Source organism: Ambystoma mexicanum, chromosome 6p, assembly GCF_040938575.1.
Source record: "Ambystoma mexicanum isolate Mex_15411 chromosome 6p, UKY_AmexF1_1, whole genome shotgun sequence".
NCBI lineage: Eukaryota > Metazoa > Chordata > Amphibia > Caudata > Ambystomatidae > Ambystoma > Ambystoma mexicanum.
The window spans coordinates 480497765-480512746 of NC_090935.1; the positions used below are offsets into that span (position 1 = coordinate 480497765).

The 14982-nt window shown below is 47.5% G+C and overlaps 1 protein-coding gene across 1 annotated transcript in view; it reads right to left on the reverse strand.

Moving 5' to 3' along the window:
- DHX29 (DExH-box helicase 29) overlaps nucleotides 1–14982 on the reverse strand; it is a 1426484-nt gene that overhangs the window by 1172960 nt on the left and 238542 nt on the right. The window lies entirely within an intron of this gene.

Below are 14982 nucleotides of genomic sequence, written 5' to 3' on the forward strand. Positions count from 1 at the left end.
TTGGTTGGCTATCTTCGGGGTCATATTCGGGAAACGTACTTTAACCCCTTTAGTGATTGCTGGATCCTGATCTATTCCTGCTTTTTCACCTGAGCCTCTGGCCTTGCATTACTGTTTGGTACTTGCAGGCGGTGTTCTCAGGAGGAAAGTCTCCCCCAGTTGGGGGCCATTGCTCCTATTTGTGTGGGACAAATGGCAATGGTGCTTGCTGAGGTGCTGTGGATCCGACAATGTTTCTGTTAAATAGCACAAGGTCGCCAACCGATCCCCCCTGCATGTTAAATTGGAACGTCTTGCCATGGATAGCGGGGACATCCGTACGTCAGTCCTCTCCCCCTGTGACGCAGGCTTCGAGCCCGCTGACCCAGTAGGGGTCACGGTTCTAGCCTTGAGTAAGATGTGGAGGCAAACTCAGGCTACACGGCCGTTTCACGGTGATTTCCCTCTCTGGAATTTCTTACAGGGTTCCCCCGGGTGGACTCAGGGACTGTGAATCGATGGCCCGAAGCTGGCTTGGCTTCTGTTGGTGATTTATTTGTGCAGGGCACCTTTACAGAATGGGCCAACCTACCGGAGGTACTACGGGGAGGACCTTCTCACTGGTTGCACTATGCGGGCTTGCAGCGTGCATTGTAGTCCAGAATCTCTGACTTCCTTTCGCTCCCACAAGAAAATCCCCTACTATAAGAACTATCAACCACAACAGTTCTCAAGGGTAAGGTCTCCAGACTATATGCCATATTCCAGAATGAGATATCCCCACAACACACTAGACTCGGGGAACAGTGGGCCAGGGACCTGGGGACTGAGATCTCAGACCAAAGGTGGGAACGCATGTGCACTTATACACACAACATCTCACTCAACTCACGGTTTAAACATACAGTTTAGGAACCGATGCAGGATCTATTACACGCCGAGCAGACTTCACCGCATGTCGCAGGATCACCCTGCCACATGCCCGAGATGCAACTCCAATAAAGCGGACTACATGCACATGCTGTGGTCATGCACACATCTTGCTCAGTTTTGGTCCGAAGTATGTGCATCCCTTTCCGCAATGCTGGAATGTAACATCGTCCCTTCCCCTTGACATGTTTCTTTTATGACCTCCCCATGTTAAACCGTGGCTGCAGGAAGCTAGCCAATGTGTGCCTGTTGTTCGCCACCCGATGCAGTCTACTGCTTTGGTTACGACCCAGTCCCCCCACACACGAGCAATGGCTCTGTGCTGTCACATGGGCCGCTGACAAAGGAATGTTGGTTACTACTGCAGCCACCGAGAGCTAGACCTTGTGATATATGGGGTCCTTTCTGCTCTTACATCTCCTCCCTGTCTCCCAGTTTGGGCGACGGGGGTGACGGACCGCCATCCACCACTTCGAATGTTGGTTAGCCTCTTAGCTTTACCTCATGCATTTCACTTATGCTGATGTCACCCCCCTGTTCATTTTTCAAAATTATGTAGTTCTCCTAGACATTAATGGTTTGAGATTGTATATGTTCACTTGATGCAAGCCCACTGATCAGTAAAGTACAGCTTGTTTCTGCTGTTGGGTTGCCAAGCTTTATAATAAAAAAAGTTTTTAAAAAAAAAGAACAGCACAAGGTCGTTTACAAGCGGCCTGAGTAGAGAGTGATTTGATGAAGAGTAAAGAGAAACAACTGTACAGAGCTGGAGGAAATATAGACAAACCTGTATACATTGAGATCGTCAGGCTAGTTGCATTTTTTTTTAAAGCGTTCACACAGCCTGGGGGCATCGAGGCGCCGTTACAGGAATATGTCTTAGTTGCATATTTACAACGCGGTTAATACCCAGAGGTTTCTAAGTGCGGACCCGGGGATTGTACCTGTGTTGCTTCGTGTCGTTTTGTTTCCAAGTTGAGCACGTTGCCACTGAGCTATCCTCACGGGACGCTATGCTTGACATATTGTTGGACATATTGTTGGATTTTGGTCAGCTGTAAATAGTGTCAATACTTTGCAATTGAATCTGATATGTGAAGAGTTATGGGACAAATACACAGAATCTGTATTTTGTAATATTAATAGTATTCATTCTATCTTGGGAGGAGTCATTTGATACTGAATTGCCCATTGCAGCCACTTAAGCTACACTTGTTCGTTTGAAAAAGTCACATGCAACAGGACCATATAGTCTTGCTCCATTTCTTCAAAAATAAATTGTAGAGTGGTCTAAACTCTTTTTATAAATTGTTTAAACTGATCATCAACGCTTGCACTGTACTCTCCTTTGGGACTAGCTCACTTTTCATACAGCTGTGCAAAGAGTAAAATGTGAGGGTCCAAGGAGGTATTGCTTACTTGCTTTGACAGATTTGTCCAGTAAGTCCTTTGCCACTTTATAACTTCACAAGTTGAAAAGTTGGTTTGAGAAGAGTAGCATACCTGCCCAGTTTCAAACTGGTTTAATGAAGAGCAGCTCAACAATTCATAATAGTGCGATTCTTTTTGCTACAGGGCATGGCTTTGTGCCAGGCAACCCCATGCTTTATGTGGCTTCTTCAATTACTCAGCAACTTTTGATCAAGCGTCTAAATAGATTTAGGAAGAAATTCTACAAGAATGGCCTAATTCAAAAAGCACTTCCAAAATGGCGACATACCATCGCACTCACCCACCACATTCCTCAATAATGGGGATTTCTTCAACTTATGATAAACATTCTTGAGAGTGCCATTCTGCTCCCTAACTGGACCAAAAAGTGGGTCCCATGTGGTACACTCTTCTTGTTATTCTCTTCTGTCGTAAAAGGGGCACACCTGCAGTGGATATTGTGACGAATCCTTGGATGTCATTCACTCTTCTCTGGGGGGAGCCTCTTCCCACGAGGCCATAGAGGTGAGGCTGCTACCCGATAGTCCCCCTGGGAGTGGTACTCAGCAAGTGAATCTCATAGGGAGGGATCCACCCTATGGGACTAGGGATGACTGTTCGGGAAGAACGTGGTATGCCAAAGACATATCCCCACCTGTCTCATCCTCCTACCCCACACAGAGTCCCACAATCCCATACATCTTCGAAAAGTAGAAAACCTGACCCCCCCCCGCCCCACTGTGAAAGTACTGGGACGAGGAAGTGAGTCATTTCCTGAAACTGCGACGAGGAGAAACACAAAAAACCCACTTGGGAGTAATAACAATACTGAGAAAAGGAGGTGCAGAGAAATGCGGAGCGACCCAGAGGACCAACATGAGCGGTCCAGATGATAGAAATCACACAGGCACACTGGGAAATTCAAATGCGGCTGTGGAAATGGAGACACTTGGCTGCAGGCAGGCGAAGCATCCCCGGTAGACCCGCCGTGGATCGACCAGAGCAGGAGGCGGAAAGAAGGACAACCAGCTGGCGAAGGGAGCTGGTGTGGCAGGGAGCTGGAAGCGCACAGTCTAAGAAACAAGGAACGTGACAAGGACACTGTGGTTCCTGAAACAGCTGTGAGAACCGAAAGGTGGGAATGAGGCCCAGAGACAACCCGGTACGGAGTCTGGAGAGGTCCAGGTAACCAGGACGGTTGGCGGGAAGCCCAAGGGGCGGAGAGGCCACGAGGAACGGTTCTGGGACCCACAACAAGTAAACTGCCTCAAAAGCCATCTTCATAGTTAGAGTAACTGGCAGGGGAGTACACCAGGTCAAGAGAAGAGAATCTCACGGGTCCGGGACCCACACCCATTTACTGGGAACAGCCTCCATTAGCCATCTTCACAGACCCAATAACTGGCAGAAAATGAAAGAGTAGTGTCACAAGGGGCCGTCGTTTCTCTCAGTGATTCAGTGTTCTCCTCAGACGGCACGGCTTGACGCTCAACCTTCTTTGCAGAGAGGTCCTTTCCTCTTACTCCTTGTACAGCTCTTTGCCACTGAAGCTATTGAAGCCGATCGCTGCTCCACTGCTCCCTGCTCATGGAGACCACAGACCACAAGTAAAATCGCGAGTAGAAAGTGGCTAGCAGTGGTGGTGGTAACAAGCCTATAGAGAATTCAGCAATACCTTTAGCCAAACACAGCAGTAATGTCAGGGTTGATTTGAGTCCAAAATATTTATGCACTATCAGTCTCTCTTACTCCCATGTAGGCAGATAATACTATGTTATAGGGAGTATCACCATGATAATGTGAGTCCTTGTCCCCTGTAAGGGGGGGGTGAGGGAGGTCACTCGCAGTGCAGTGTGGTCCCACTTTCCCAGAAACCATGGGGGATGTTTGTTTAGTGGGCCCACCTCCCTAGTCTCAAAGGTGTTGGCTCCCCCTATGGAAGAAGGGACAAAGTCTCCAGGCTAGTCACACTGCTTTTGCTGGTTGCTGTCATTGTAATTCAAGACTTTAAATATGCACTTTGCAGCATGAACATGACAAGCTGCCTTGCTGGCCCCCTGCATCCAGCAGCATTGTTATCGCCTTTGCCTTTTACTCCATGTTAATCTGCATGAGCATCTCGCTAACAGAGCATTTACTAGCTTTTCCAGTGCCCATTTAGTGTTTTAGTTCCACGCTCGCTGGTTGCTTGTCCTATGATAATCTGCAGCGATTAGCATCCTTGCTGTGTTGCTTTGTTAAATATTTAAGCACCCCAGGGTTGACTGTTTTCCCAAACGGTAGGCAAGGGGGCCCCCAAACATCCTATTGACATGGGTCCTCCACAAGCCCAGAGAAATCTTCAGCCATCACTGCTTTAGCAGATAGGCCCACAGCTAAAATAAATAAAAAAAGAATACCATTTAGATAGGGACTAGGTGTGATCCGCTTGCTGGGAGAACCATTGAGTCGAGTAATGGTGCAACGAGCCCAGTGTATGCCACAGACACGGTTGATTCCCTTTATGCACAGAAGGGCGCCTTAACCAGGCCCAGGTATACTTGGTGCATTTAACAGAATTCATGGCAGGAAACACCTTAGCAAGCGTACAGACATGGATATAGGGAAGGAACACAACTGAATTGAGCAACGAGAATTGCCATGCACAAGGGTATAGACTTGAGTGTATGTCACACATCTAATGCAAGTCGGTGAAGAAGCGCCCCTGCACGAGTGTATCGCCACAAAGATCTTGTGCAGGCAAAGCCCTGTCTTTTTAAAAAAAATATACCTAAATTGGAGCACGCAATTCCATCTCCAAAAGAGTAAACTGCTAAACAGATTCCCCTTCTTGTCATCTCCATGACAAAAACAGTATACCTGTGCCCTATTGCATTAGTAGCCTGATCCGCAGCATCTGCTCTATGCCACAGGTTCAAAGGTTATAAGATGCTCACTCGACAGCCGCAGTGACAGTGAAGTGTCTGCAGCGCAGGGGCAGCATTTAAGATATCCTCCTCACCTGTACCCAAAATTATGATAATCATAGTACTCTAAATAAAAGATATGTTGAGTTCTAAATAAAAGATATGTTCAGATCAGTACAGTGCAAGGCCCTACTTCGGTTCATGGACGCCACATCCCAATTGATACTGCACATGTGTCAGGTACTGTGCGTCACCTCTGTTGTGAAAGGTGATGTGCATTTTGGTATGCCGGATGCAGACTGCCAAATGGAAGGACGGAAACCTGGGAGATGGTCTTTGATCCCTTTCTGAGGGCAGGCAACACCCTGTGCCGGAAGACAGCCACACAGCAGGCAGCTGTCCTGGACTCAGGCATCAAAGGAGCACACCCATTCAATATGGAGTAGCCTCACACCAGGGTGCTGCATCTCAAAGGTCTTTGTTCTTAGCGAGATGGGAAGGAGGTGGGATTACAGTAGGCAGGCAGGCTCTAGTCAATGGAAAGACTTCCATCATCTTGTTTCTCTTGGCCTCTCTTTCCTGTCCCCTCCACTTCCTCTACAGCAAAGCACTTTAGGTGTGACATCAGAAGGGCAAAGCCCACTCTATTCAAGAGCAGGGATTGAGTCACTAAGGAAAGCTAAGGCAAGTCCATTCACCTGGGCACTTGTACCTTTAAAAAGTCGTCTTCCCTTTAAAGGATCCTCTTGGATCCTCTCAGGACTGTCCAAATTTGCTCAGAAGTAGTACCTGGACTTCCTTTGGAAAAGTTGTGCTTTCCAAAGGCTGCCGTCCAATGCAGGAGGAAGATATGTCCTCTACCCACTTCCCGGGCACATTGGGAGTGACCTCTGCTGTGGAGCAGGACCTGCCACTCTGAACTGTAATCTCCTAGAGATGAGAGATCAGACTATGAACGGAACCATCCTGGCCTGGATTCCCCTTGCCTCGGAGCAACCGCAGGGCCAGACCAGCCAGAGCTCCCTTTTCAGCCACACCAGTCGCTCTGTGTTCCTCGCACCTTGAACGAGAGGGAAGGCACAGACGCTGTCTTTTGCGCCACACCACTTCAAGCTTGCTTGCACTACAAACCAGTTGTACGCTGCATCGTGCCATAGCTCAGCCAATCCCCTAGGCCCGAAGCGACTGCTCAATGCCAAGACCAGATCCGAATCACTTGTGAGTCATACACCAACTTTGAGCAGGGGTTACAACCAAGGCTCGACCCAGCAAGCCCTTGAACAACCACCTCCTCGACCTGCACATCGACTCACCCAAGGGTCAACCCTTTGACGACCATCGCACCCGGAGTCGAACCACTGGAGCATCACTCATTAACACCTCTGGTGGCTAAAGGTTGGCCAAACTGAAGTGATCCCGGGACAACACGACCTGCATTTTTTAGAGCCATCCTACCACACAGAGAGGCTACATTAGCTCTTTGTGGACATCCACATGCTGCTTGTGCCCACACCATCCAATATGCCTGAACTGCGCTTGATCTGCACGCATCTTTTTTCAACACTAGGTCTGACTAGGCCAACCCACCACAAACTGAATCCAGCTAATGTTGACCCTGAATTGCCTCCTTTGTCCACTTTGACCCTAGAGACTGCTTAGGTCACGATTGCTCCTGTTTTCAACCACAACATATCGTTTTTGTGGCTAGTAACTAACCTATGACCCCTGGAACCACGTTGCATGCTACTGTGCTACTTTCCACAGACTGTTGCATCCTCTCTGCTCTTCCTTCAGGGTGGGTTTTTGTACAGCATGTTTTATTTCTTCTACTGTAGATGGTGTGTTTAAATATAACCTTTGTTGGACATTCCCCTTATTTTGGAATGATACTGTGTTTTTTGGGTCACTACTGGTATCACCTTTGCACCCCTCTTACGAGCATAGGCTTACCTTTGCCAAAGTTACCACAACAGCCGAAGGAAGTATATCGCTTAACTGTCCCTGTTTTACCTTTATGATTGTGTTGGGTTTTGGTTTGTAGAAGTGTGAGAGCTGAGTAGGCCATTTTACCCCTACTTAACCTTGTACTCCTGCGCAGCAGAATTCAGTTCGTCACAGGTAGCATATGTCATTTTGCACCACCAAGGCAAGGGCATGCAATTTTAGACGTGATGTTGATTAGTTTGTCAGAAAGGTAATGCACAATATTAGTCATTTTGATCTCCTGTCCACACCTGTCGTTATCTAATGAACAATTCTCATAGCGAAGAGCTGAAAAGATAATAATTCACTATGCAGTAAAATCAATGAAAACGTTTCATAAAATTTCTCAAATACTTACCAAGCAAGAGGAATGTTTGGATGACAGTTCTCAAGCAATTCAGATATTCTGTACAGCACTGAGTAAGCCGTTTGAAAAGGTTTGCTGTATTTAATGATTAGACTATTACCAGCATGTTTATTAAATTCTAGGATTATAACCACAATGGTTACTTACATAGCACTGGCTAAGAAAAGCAGTTGCTACGCAGCATCGATCATAGGCTAGACCTTTCAAAGCAGGGAGGCATTATCTAATTAACAATTGTTTGCCCTACACACCAGAGTTGGTTGCAGTAAAGGCAGTTACTTTTATTATGTAAATGTTTGCTTGCTTATTCAAGGCCTAAGAAATGTTTCTCCATTTTTAGTAGTGATGTCATTTGATGACTTTTCAAACTGGCAAACAAGCACCATCTAATTTACAAGGTTGGTCACGCCCACATATCTGGGTAGTGGGGCTTTGTAAATGCTTGTAGTATGGTTTCAGAAAACGGTTCCTTGCTTGGTTACGGAAAGGAATTGCCAACAGGAGAAATTAATTGGATATCTAAGCAGAATGGCATAACGGAGAATAGGGCACATCCGAATCACCACAGCGTCTTTGCTATGAGCTTTTAGGGGGAGGCTTTCTGTAGCACCTTTAAGGAATGGTTACTTTTCCCATGCACCATTGCAGCCGGAATGTGTCCTACACATGCCCGTGCCAGAGTATGGCATAGTAAATGCCTAAATGTAACAGTTTCCTTGCTTAGTCAAGTCTTAAGTACAACCTTTCATTTAGGAGTAGGGATGGGATAAGTAAGACTTAACTTTGCCCAAAGGTTGGGTTGTGGCGGGTCCAGCATGAATCATCTCTCTGTATCAACGTTCAGGATCGTTTTAGTTTTCCATCCAGCATGGCATGGTTATTAGCCCGAAGGGCAGGGCGCATGCAGAATACCAGCTGGCATCCACGGGGTGAGTTTCCTAAATTCCCACAGGTTCGTCCTTGAGTCTAGACAAATTAGATAACCAGATGTGCCACATTCATGTAATAGGACTAGGCAAGGGCACCCACCAAGGGAGTGTGAGGAACTTGAAAGGGTAGTCTCTTCCACAGCCCTTACTCACATGAAGGCAATAGAGTAATAGGACATGAGGTAAATTAAGGATCAGTGCAGTGGAAGGCTACAGGGATCTACGATTTGGAGCTTTGGGGACAGCTCAATTGACACTAGACCGGCAGGAACGAATGGGGAAGGGCAAGGGGAGGGGAGGGGACCAGAAGGGGTGGAATCCCCTTTAGTACTCTGGCAGTTACGCAAGCGATCAGACATTGTAATATGAAACTAGCAAATGGAAAAGGCAGAAACCGGACACCCCCTCCACTGATTGATAGGCACCCTCTGGATGCTGAACTCAGTATGGAGAATGACTTGTCATCTTACTGGGAAGAAGGAGCCAAGCCCACCAATCCAGGGACGTACGCAGCTTGCATGCAGCCGGAAGGACAAGGCAGAGGTCCTTGCAGAGACACTAAAGGCTTTGTTCACCCCAAACAAGGAAAGCAGGTTTTCAGACCGAGTGGAGGAAGAAGTTGACAAGCATCTCGCAAAAGATCAAACCGGGGTGGGAGCAGAAGAGAGATCAGGGGTGCAAAAGCTCTGAAGTAGCAGGACTTGCAGAGAAGCTGGCAAACAGCAAGGCACCAGGGAGCAACGGAATAACCAACCTGGCAATCAAGAACCTCCCACCAGCAACAATGGAACACCTCACAGAGCTCTTCAATGCATCAATGAGACTTCAGCACTTTCTGAGATCCTGGAAGGAAGCAAGGGTCAAAGTATTCCCAAAGGCGGGCAAACCACTGACGGAATCCTTCGAAATACCGCCCCATCAGCCTGCTCTCTGGATTGTCGAAGCTCCTGGAGAAGGTCCTCCTTGTCTGCCTCAGCAACTTCGCATTCGAAAGAAATCTACTAGCAAAGGAACAGTTTGTGTTTCTAAAGGAGCATGCAATGACCCATCAGCTGCTGAGAGTGGTGGATACCATCAGCCACGGATTCAACATCAACAAGTCCACAGGAATTGTCTTCTTGTATGTTGCCTAAGCATTCAACCAAGTCTGGCACAAGGGACTGCTGCACAAGATGATTGACCTGGGATTTTGAACTGTCTGGTGAAGACTATTGCAAGCTACCTGGGAGACTGCACCTTCCATGTCGCCATGCGGTCTGAGATGTCCTCATCAAATCCCATCTGAGCATGCGTGCCACAGTGTTCGAACCTCTGACACTTCCTGTTCAACATCTTCACCAACGACATCCCGACAGATCTCCACAAGACTGACCTGGCACTGTATGAAACGATGTTGCCGTCATCTCCCAATCGTTCAGCAAAAAGGAAGTGGCGAAGCACCTGCAAGCATCATTGGATAAAATCTAGATGTGGTACAGCGATTGGCAGATAGAACTCAACACCAGCAAGACAACTACCATGCTGTCCACCAGAAAGAAGATAAAGGAGCATCCGAACATCAGCCTCAATGGGGAGACCACCAAGTGGGAAAGCAGTAGCCACTACCTCAGTGTGACCCTGGACAGCAAACTCAATTGGAGAAGCCATATTCAGAACACTCAGCAGAAGGCATCAGGAAAGGTGGCAGTGCTGTATCCACTCCTGAAGACCAAGTACATGCCCCTCCGGACAAAGATCAATGTCTACAAGGCGATCATCCGACCTGCCCTGACGCATGCCTCCCCAGCATGGATGACCTGCCATGAGCAACACAGAAGTGTCTTCAGATAGTCCAGAACAGGGCCCTGCGGATTGTGTCTGGAGCGCCACTCTTCACAAGGATAGCCACCACTGCAAATCCTTTTGTACGCTAACCGCGGCCCATCTCGGTGAATACCCTGTGAAACCAGCCCTACTGTGGCAAGTCCACACAGACCATGAAGAGACCCAACCCACGACTATCTACTCAACCCGAGAAGATGGATTAATGAGGCTCAAGCCACAGTATCCAATAATCACTGATGAAGGATAAAAATCTGTCAGCAAGAAAAAAAAAATAAGATGGCCAGGTAGGAGGTATGGTGTTATAAAAATGCAGGCTGCTCCTCCCCTTCATTAGGAGCAGAAAGTAACAACACTCCTTGTATCCTAAACCCAGGGCTTTAAATTGGCAGGGCAATCCGGTCTAAAACCTCAATCTAGTCTGGGCTCTCACTGCACAGACAGCCCCAAAAGCCACTTTTTTTTTGTTTCCATGAAGGGGATTCGAACTGTAGCACTACCAGTGACAAGCCAGTGTCACATTGCACTGTGCTAATCCATACGTTTTAGATTTCTTTTGTTTTACTAGACAGACACATATAGTGGCTATTGAATAAAAGAAAAGAAATGAAAAACCTATGAAATAACACAGTGTGATGCGACACTGGCAGATCAGCAGCAAGGATTGTTACAATTCCCCACTACAGGACAATTAAAAACATGTTTTATCTTCGATTTATACCAGGCGAAGGTCAACCAGAATGTAACAACCATTCTGATTGGCCCTCGCCGGGGCTTTACCCAGCCAGGATTCCACTCCTTTGTTCCCGGCGGAGGGTGTGGCAGCCCCTCAGCCAATGAGGAGGCTCCAAGCGAGGCCATTTCCGCTCCGAGCCTCCATACGGCTGGAGGCCGCCATCGTCCTCGCCAGGGATTCAGCTACGTTTTTTTTGTTCCTCCCCCTTCCCCTGCACACAATCCCCTCCCAACCCCACTTACCTCTGTATTTCTCCTTTTCGGGTGCAAACGCGCTGGGAACACTTCTGTCCCCGGCGCATCTGCTCCCGATGGCTGCCATGGAAAGGGAAAACAGACTCTGTATTCCCTTCCCGGAGGCCATTTCCTTTGACATTTTTTTTTTTGCGGGCGGGGGTACTAATAGCTATAAACCCCTTGCTGCGGGGGCATTACCTGACTTGGCAATGCCCCCGCGGCTCGGGCTTTATTGCTTAATTCGAACCCGACACCTATCAGTGAAAAGTCAGTATTACATCACACTGCTATTTCTGAGATACTGAATTTCTTTTCTTTCATTCAGTAGACTGTCTAATTAAACAAAAGAAAATGAGCACCTATGAAATAACAGTGCAATGCGACACTGGTTTATTCCCCAGCATGGAACAATAAAAATATTTAAAAAAATTTACCGGACAGCAGCTGCAGGAAACCTACCTTTAACCCCTAATAATAATAATAATAACAATAATAATAATGTTAAACCACAGCAGGAAAGACTTTTTGTATTGTCCAGTGCTGGGGACACCTCATTCAGGCCACGATCATCATTTAGGCCACACCCTCGTTAAAGAACTCCCACTCACCCCCGCCCTCGCAACCACTTAAAGCTCTGCCTAAACCAGTGGTTACCCACAAGGACATGCGAGTGGCTGCAAGGAAAAGGCTAAGGAGTTGAAGCCTGAGCACAGACAAAGTACAAAGTTAAGAGAAAAGATGGGATGGATAGAACCCACCTACTCTCCCAACCCCTGTTCTGGGGATGAGGGGCAGAACAATTCTCGACAGCATAAACAATGAAATGATTGGCTGTTGATGCAATATGGTTGATTTAATATCTTAACAAATCCTGCACATTTTTAGCTCACAAGTGAATGAGTGGTACCAACATGTGTTCAATTATGTATTCAAGTAAATATGTAAAACAGCTGCATTGTAATTGTATCGGTACTGGATGCAGCACGGTTGAGGGTAAGGATAGTGCAGTACCGCGGGCTGTTACTAGATGTCCCTTGGAAGCTAGGCATCGATGGCGATGCACCCTGGTGGTGCAGTACCGCGGACTGTTACTAGAGGTCCCTTGGCAGCTAGGCATCGATGGCGAATGCACCGGTGGTGCAGTACCGCGGGCTGTTACTAGAGGTCCCTTGGAAGCTAGGCATCGATGGCGAATGCATCCTGGTGGTGCAGTACCGCGGGCTGTTACTAGAGGTCCCTTGGAAGCTAGGCATCGATGGCGAATGCATCCTGGTGGTGCAGTACCGCGGGCTGTTACTAGAGGTCCCTTGGAAGCTAGGCATCGATGGCGAATGCATCCTGGTGGTGCAGTACCGTGGGCTTTAACTAGAGGTCCCTTGGAAGCTAGGCATTGATGGCGAATGCATCCTGGTGGTGCAGTACCGCGGGCTATAACTAGAGGTCCCCTGGAAGCTAGACCTCAACGGCGAATGCACCGGTGGTGCAGTACTGCGGGCTGTTACTAGAGGTCCCCTGGAAGCTAGACATGGACAGCGAATGCACCGATGGTGCAGTACTGTGGGCTGTTACTAGAGGTCCCTTGGAAGCTAGCCATCGATGGCGAATGCACCGATGGTGCAGTAGCGCAGGCTGTTACTAGAGGTCCCCTGGAAGCAGGCATCGACGGCGAATGCACCGGTGGTGCAGTGCCCCGACTGTTACTAGAGGTCCTTTGGAAGCTAGGCATTGATGGCGAATGCACCCTGGTGGTGCAGTACCGCGGACTGTTACTAGAGGTCCCTTGGAAGCAGGCATCGATGGCGAATGCACCCTGGGCTTTGTAGTACCTGCAATACCACGGGCTGTTACTAGAGGTCCCTTGGCAGCTAGGCATCGATGGCGAATGCACCGGTGGTGCAGTACCTCTGACTGTTACTAGAGGTCCCTTGGAAGCAGGCATCGATGGCGAATGCACCCTGGCTTTGCAGTACCTTCAATACCACGGGCTGTTACTAGAGGTCCCTTGGCAGCTAGGCATCGATGGCGAATGCATCCTGGTGGTGCAGTACTGTGGGCTTTAACTGGAGGTCCCTTGGAAGCTAGCCATCGACGGCGAATGCACCCTGTAATCAGTAACTTGTAAACTCACCGTGTTCTGCAATCCAAATGTGCCTAACATAATTATTTTTGCCGAGCACTTCGACCACCCTGCCCTTTTTTTAAATTTTTTTTTTTACTTTTGACCTTGATGCTACTCCATATCTGCACAGGTGAAGCACAGCATTTCTTGCAGCGCCATTTACTGGCTCGGGAGGACTGAAGGCCTCCCACATTGAGGCTGGAGGTATCACTCTGCTCTGACACACATCCTCGAGAGCGGTGCATTTCCTTAATGTAAACAACCATTAACACGACGGCAGAAGGAACAAACGTACAGTGAAAAAGGGCAAAAGGTTGCCCAGGCAATATTAACAAACCCCCTATGATGAAGTCAAAGGCTTCACTCCTGGCCTCCGCTGTTAGATGCCCCACACCTCCAATGATGAGCATCTTTGTGAAATTAAATAGTCTGTGAATTGGGGTGAAAGGTGCGCATGCACCATCTTTCACCCCAATTCACATGCTATTTAGTTTTATAAAATATGCTAATCACTGGAATGGGGCATTTAAAGACATTGAAATCGTTATTCAAATCAGTCTCCAGGGCTCAGAGAAAAGGGGTGTGGAATGATGGCTTAATGGGTTTACTCGCCCCACTCACTACCAGCTTTCAAAACTGACACAAGCCCCCCTGCTCCCCAAACCCACCAAAAATGTTGAGACGGCCTCTGCCCCTCCTGCCATGCAGTAATAGGCACTACAATTGAAAGTGCAAAGTCTCTTCTGGTGACAAGATTGCACTACCGAAGAGCAGGTTCAGCGACAGACACGCCAACATAAAAGTTTTACAAATTGGTTCAGACGTCGTAGTATGGTCTTTGATTTGTTTTTAGGATGCAACGACAAAATAATCACATATAGCCTCGACCAACAGGACATTGCAGCTACCAACCGAAAAACACTACCTACATATTTATCCCCGCTTCAAGAATACTAGACCAGGGAGTGCCAGCTTCCCAGTAGCTGCCCCTAGAACTCACTCCCAGCCAATATATGCAATGAGCCTTCACTGGTTAAATAAAAGAAAAAAAAAAACAAAAACGTTGCTCTTTAACAAATTCTAACACACAACAAATGTCACAGTATGTCACCATTCGCCTCGCCTGCCTGACTTCTAGGCAATTTATATAAATATGATCGGAACTCCTTTGTAAATTATCTTTTGCCTCTCAATTGTATGAATATTAGACAATGTATTTAGATTAAGAAATTCCTAACAACCAAGACTGCAAAATGTACGTAAAGAGACGCTTCAATTATGATGATGCATCCTTATACTTATCTCTAGCAACAAGAACCAAGACAAAGTATCCATGTAAAATTACGCCGTGATACCCCAGGGTTTGGGCGTACAACAAATGCAATAAAAAAAAAATACCCTCAGCGAACGGTGTCAATAGAACTGAAGCTGCCAACAGCACATCACAGCTCTCTTGCTCTTTCTCCCACTCAGTCCAACCAACTTACTAGAATCCCCCGTTGCTTTACAGATCCGTTAGAGCACTAAGAAACCACGCATGTGGCA